The sequence below is a fragment of the Octopus bimaculoides genome, chromosome 26 (assembly GCF_046866305.1).
Source record: "Octopus bimaculoides isolate indiv1 chromosome 26, ASM4686630v1, whole genome shotgun sequence".
NCBI lineage: Eukaryota > Metazoa > Mollusca > Cephalopoda > Octopoda > Octopodidae > Octopus > Octopus bimaculoides.
The window spans coordinates 11,706,518-11,713,269 of record NC_142953.1 but is presented as its reverse complement, the minus strand read 5'-3'; the positions used below and the strand labels follow the sequence as shown (position 1 = coordinate 11,713,269).

The 6,752-nt window shown below is 37.5% G+C and overlaps 1 long non-coding RNA gene across 1 annotated transcript in view; it reads left to right on the top strand.

Moving 5' to 3' along the window:
- The window catches only part of LOC149130943 (uncharacterized), a 184,269-nt gene that overhangs the window by 75,021 nt on the left and 102,496 nt on the right, over positions 1-6,752 (top strand). The gene's annotated exons all lie outside the window — the stretch shown is intronic.

Below are 6,752 nucleotides of genomic sequence, written 5' to 3'. Positions count from 1 at the left end.
ATGTTAATCCCATCCAAAAACATTCCAAACTAATTATTCTTCCGCATCTAATAACTTGATTTTAAAACACATTATAACCGAACCAAAGAGGAAATCCAATTTCCGCCCCAGGCAACGATGCAATGCGGAAATTAAAACTATCAGTTTTACTATAAATAACGTCATACATACATATATACAGTTATGTGTATATATATATATATATATATATATATATATATATATATATATATATGACTACCGTGTGTGTGTGTCTCTTTGTGCTTGCGTTTGTCCCTCGCTATCACTTGACATCCAGTGTTGGTTTGTTTACGTCCTCTTAACTTAGTGGTTCGAGAAAAGAAACGTTTTATGTTTTTTATACTGAGCTTTATGGAAAGTAGAACTGGAATTAACCATATTAGTTTCAATACTATGTTGCAATTTCATCAGTGATTCAGTACCCTCTTTAAAGACACTATAGGATTTAGAGTTTACGTAAATTGAATAGACCAATTTGCATACATTGGTTTTATATATATATATATATATATATATATATATATATATATATATATATATATATATATATTTTACTTATTTCAGTCATTTGACTATAGCCATGCTGAGCCACTACCCTGAAGAATTTTGTTTTTGTAGTTGAAAGAATCGACTCCAGTACTTATTTTTTTTTTTTTAAGCCAGGTACTTATTCTGTTGATCTCTTTTGCCGAACCGCTAAGTTACGGGAACGTAATCAAACCAACACCTGTGACAGTGTTTTGATTAAATTCAACAGAATACATATACAACAGAATACGTTTGGATTTTAAACAACGATGTATGTAACAAACAGAAGTAAATGCCTTGTTTGTTTATCTCTATGTATACACACACACACACACACACACACACACACACACACACACTCTCTCTCTCTTTATGAACAGCGATCATCCAGACTAGTTTAAAGCCAATATTACTAATGGCTTAAATAAAATTATAGACTGATTTGCATATATGACGCATTCTTGACAGCTAGATTTATTAATAAATTATAAGTGCCTTAACAGTATTTCAACATCAGAACAATGTTTGAAATTAATACCACATTTCATAGATTTCTCAAAGTTAAATGAACTCGGGAATGGATAGAATATAAAAACAGTAACTACGACATGCAGTGCATTTGCAGAAGGTCTTAGAAAAGAGAAACCATGAAACCGCTAAAAGTCAGAACAGAGAAACAATGAAAAGCCTTAATGAGAGGAGAAATATCTAAGGCAGGAATGGCTGAGCATATATGGTGCGTAAAAGGAAATTATATTCCGCTATTGAACGACATTTCCATAATTGATATAGAACTATAGTGGAAACTTAGAAACATCAAAGAAGCAGAATTATAGAGCTTGCTGAGAACTCAATCAGTGAGTTTAATATTAACATCGGATCAATATGACTGCGTTTACTGGAAAATAAATAAAAAAAAAAACCTGTGAATCGTTTCAGAAAATGATGATGAAGTTCATTTATTCTACCATGGACGACTACCAGTTTGTGTTCCAGGCAAGTTTCTCTCCATGGCATAATCATGAAAAAGGTTTTCATGTGGAAGACTAGCAGTCGACAATGGATGCGAGTCTTCTCATTGTATCTCAGATACAGTGTCTGAATTACAAACGGGATGGTCACGACTGAAACATTTTCAATCTTAAGGAGCCGGTGTAAATACATCGATGCCCGAACGATTCTACGGATCCGATATTTTTTCTTGAAATATCCTTATTTTATTCTTATTTTAAATGTTTCAGTCATTAGACTGCGACCATGCTGTAGCACCGCGTTGAACAATCCTAATCGAACGAATTGACACCAGTAATTGATTTAAGCTTGGCACTTATCCTAGCGGTCTCTTGTGCTAAATCGCTACGTTACGGGAACGTAAACACACCAACGCTGGTTGTCAAGCGATAGTGGGACACGCGAGCGCGCAACGGATTTCTTTCAGTTTCCGTCTATTTTGCTCGGCTTGAGGCTATAGCAGAAGACACTTGTGCAAGTGCCACGCAATGGGACTGAACCCGAAACCATGTGGTTGGGAAGTAAACTTTTTACCACACAATCACGTTTGTGCCTATCCAGATGATTTTCAAAAACGATGGAGGTGTGCATCGAGTATGGGAAGTAGGTATAAAAAAAAACAATATAAAAAACAATATAAACATATATGCAATGAAACATCGTAACAGGCCTCAGCCATATGAGGCCCTTCAACATCACCACAGATTTTGAATTAGCATGACTTTCAAGCACAAATATTCTCTCCCTACTATAACGGTTGAGAGTATACCATTGATTATTTGTATAACACTCAATGCTGAAATTACGTATTAGCCCCTGTAGAGTTTTCCATATGTAGATTATCGCATATCTCTCGCCTTTACTTCAAGGAGTAAAGTTGCAGTTTTCTCAGCTTATCCCTGTAGCTCATCTGCTGCTCTGGTTCAATCCTTTTAGTATAGTGGCGTTGGACTGCCTCAAGCTCCGCTGTTAGTTTGGCACTATGTGGTGACCATAACTAGGAGCAGTAGTCCAGGTGGCTGAAAACAAATGTGCTCCACAGGGTCAGTTGAAAACATATTTGCTCATCAGTAATGACTTGGAGCAAAACAAAAGCATCAACATTTTTTTTTTTTCAACAGAAGAGAACCTCCACAGTTACACGAACTTCTAGAAATGATAACTAAATTTCCCTCCAATCACATACTACTGTTATTTTTTTTTAAGAGAAAAAAAAAAGGAAATAAAGAATTTTATCATAGCATTGTCCAGTCAGGAGCTAAAATTCGGCTGCGTAGCAGTAACACCGCCCCGGACTCAGCTAGAGCTGTTTCAGGAAAGGGAACTGCATGAATGTCTCATACTCGGGTGTTTGTTGCTGTATTTTTATAAATGTGAAATTTTCGTAGCAAGACAGGTGACTTGAACATCATCACCACCACATTCATCATCGCCATCATTTAATTATTAATATCATCATCATCATCCTCATCATCACTACCACCACTGTCAGCCTCCTCATCATCATCATCATCATCGTTATCGGTAGCAGCAGCAGCAGTTGCTGTAACTGCAAAAAAGGACAGCAGAAGCAACAGAAACAACAAATTATGCCATAATTTTCAAAGTTATGATTAGCTTCCGCATCATCATCATTATCATCTTCCCTGTTGCCGTCGTCACCAACACCACTATCATCATCATCATCATCACTGCCATCGTCATCATCATTACGAACCTCCTCGCCGTAATAATAATAATAATAATAATAATAAGATTAATAATATTAATAATAATAATAATAATAACAGTGAAAGCGTATTACATTGACTATCCCCTCCCGTCCTCCTCCTCCTCTTCCTATTCATTATCATCAGCATCATTGACATCCTGTTGCTCTAAACGTGTTGATGATGATTGGTGGTAAAAGTGTGGGTGCTCAAATAGTTGGCGAAGATTGGGTGTGGTGTTAGGGTACGGCCGTGACGTTGGATGTGGAGATGAGGTAATGATTGTTCTTACAGCGCATTCGCTGTGAAATGATTGCTAAGCTGGATTCGATGTTTAATCAAAATCGTTTGATGCCACATCATCAATAATGATGATCACATGCTATGCACCATCCATCCATCCATCCCCATTCATCTTTCTCCATCCATCCATACATTCATACCGCCATGCTTCCATACTTGAACTGCCAATGGTATCATATCGCATTCCGATCCATCGAAAAACAACGATCCACAAAACACTACTACTACTACTACTACCACGGCTACTAAGCAATAATTATACCGGGATCTGCTAGAAAGAGCAGCTATATTTCCCTCAAATCTCATCGTCTTAAAATACGTTGGACGATGTGGTCTTCAGTCTCTGGCTCATAAAAGAGACTGGGTGGTTACGGTTAGAGTGACTTTGATCAGGATTCACAACAACAACAACAAAATGAGCTGGCTAGAATAACTATTCAAACTGATTCTCCTCCCATTCATTAGATATTTGAAAAAAACCAAAGAGAATTTTAAAAAGCCAAAGAAAATTTTGTACATTATTCAAGACTTATAAGTGTCAATCTTCGCACATGAAATTCTTATATTTTCTAATAATTCTTCAACACTTCTCCAGCAAGCAACATTGTGTGTGTGTGTGTGTGTGTGTGTGTATACACATATATATATATATATATATACAACTGTGCTTTCATCCTTACAAAATCGATAAAATGAAACATCATTCATAGTGGGGTCGATGCTATTGATTATCCCTACCCTCAAAATGACTACCCAGGTCCCTAAATTAGAAACCTTTGTTATCACCATTATTAAGGTCAACTTTGCCTTTCGGGCTTTCGGGATCGATAAAATATACGCTAGGTCAACGCAGGGGGGGTCAATATAGTCAATCCGTCACCCTTCCATCAAGATTGCTAGGCTTTATGCCCTGAGTAGTATTTCTTCCGATTCATTAAGTTCTAAGTTCAAATTTCACCAGGGTCAACTTTCTAGTCATGCTTTCGGGATCGATAGAATAAAGTACCAATCAAGTACATGTAACCAACTAACCCCGCTCCACACACCTCCGCTCGAAATTTGCTGGCGTTGGGCCAAACTTAGAAAGTGTTATCATAATTAAGGCCCACTTCACCTTTCATCTTTTCATGGCCGATCGCTAGGGATGATATAATCAAGTTGACTCCTTTGACCTTAAAATTGCTGGCCTTGTGCCAAAATCAGAAAGGCGTGGCTGTGTGGGAAGAAGCTTGCTTCCCAATCACGTGATTCTGGGTTCAACCTCACTACGTGACACCTTGGCCAAGTTTCTTAAATGTAGCATCGAGCCGACAAAAGCTTTGTGAGTGGGTTTGGTAGACGGAAACCGAAAGAAGCCGGTCTTGTATATATATGTGTGTATATCCGTGTGTGCGTGTCTTTTAGTCAGTTTGTCCCCCACCACCGCCTAAAACCGGTGTTGATGTGTTTACGTCTTCATAACTTAGCGGTCCGGTAAAAGGCCGATAGAATAAGTACTGGGTTTTAAAAAACTAAAATAATGCAGCAATTCGATCCGCTCGATTAAAACCCTTCAAGGCGGTGCCCCTGCATGGCCGCAGTCAAATGACTGAAAAAAGTAAAAATAAAAAAGGGGTAATTAATTTTATAATTAAACATTTCATCTTTTGAGGGTCGATAAAATAACTCTCACTCGGGCCCTGGGGATGATGTTAATCAATTTGCCCCACCCCTAAAAACTGCTGGCCTTAGGCCAAAATTTGCAGTCATTATTTCGAAAGCGAGCAAAGAGAATTGTTGTGGGAGGAGGGGGTGCCTTACAAATTATTTACATTATTTACATTTGACGGATATTTGTCCTCATCTTGTTTGTTGTTAACACAACGTTTCGGCTGATATACCCTCCAGCCTTCATCAGGTGTCTTAGGGAAATTTCGAACCTGGGTTCTCATTCCTAAGGTATTTTTCGATGTTATTATTATTACTATTATTATTATTATTATTACTATTCAGGTCACTGCTTGGAATCGAACTCGGAATCTTGGGGTTAGTAGCCCGCACTCTTAACCACTACGCCTGATGAAGGCTGGAGGGTATATCCTCCGAAACGTTGTGTTAACAACAAACAAGATGAGGACAAATATCCGTCAAATGTAAATAATGTACATAATTCCTCATCTCTTAAATACAGAACTGTCTTATAAATTGTTTACAGTATTTCTTCCATCTCTGAGCGTTCTGAGTTCAAATACTGCCGATATCATCTTTGCTCTTCATCCCTTCAGGGTCGATAAAATAAAGTATGAGTCAGGCACTGGGATCGATCTACTCGTCTTGCACCCACCCCTCAAAATTGCTGACCTTGCGCCTAAATTAGAATGAATTGTTATCATTATCATTTATTGTTGTCGCTGTTGTTGTTGTTGTTGTTGTGACTGCTGCTAATGTTGTTGTAATTATTTTTGTTATTGTTATTTGGTTTGTTGGTTAAGCGGAAATCAATTGTTAATTCTAATAAAGTCTACTTTTAGATTTCAATTCCATTTTAGCAACAACAAAAAAAAACAATAAATAACGAAAAGAAACAAAAACAGCATTAACAATAAAAGCAAAATTGACAAAAAGAAGACACCAAAAATGTAACAAAACAGAAATAAAACAAGCAAAGAAGCAAGCAAAAAGCGGAAACGAAGGAAAACGCCTCGTTTCTACAATTATGGTATTGTCAATGGATCTTTGATGAGTTTTTGCCTTTGATGAAGATAATAATTGCCGAATTAACGTGTTTATAGCTCTCATATTATCATCTTCCTCCGCCTTTTCTACTCTCTTACCGACACACACTCTCTCTTTCTCTCTCGCCCTTTTCTCTCTATCTCTCTCCATATCACTTTATTTCTACTTCTCATTTCTCTCTCGATTTCAAACTGATTATCGATTCATCTCTATATCTACTATCTTTCATTTCCAGTTATCTCCCTCTTTCTCTTTCCCCTCTAGGTCTCTTCTTTCTCCTCTTTCCATATACATGTACCCTTGTCTCCTCCTATCCTCCTATCTCTCTGTGAATCACCCTCTACATAACTCTCTTATGCCTTCTATCTTCCTCTTCATACGGCTCTATCTCTATATCTGTCAGGTGCCTTTCCCAACCCTCACTCGCTCTTTACTTTGTTCTGGCTTTTGCATGTAAATCGCCCC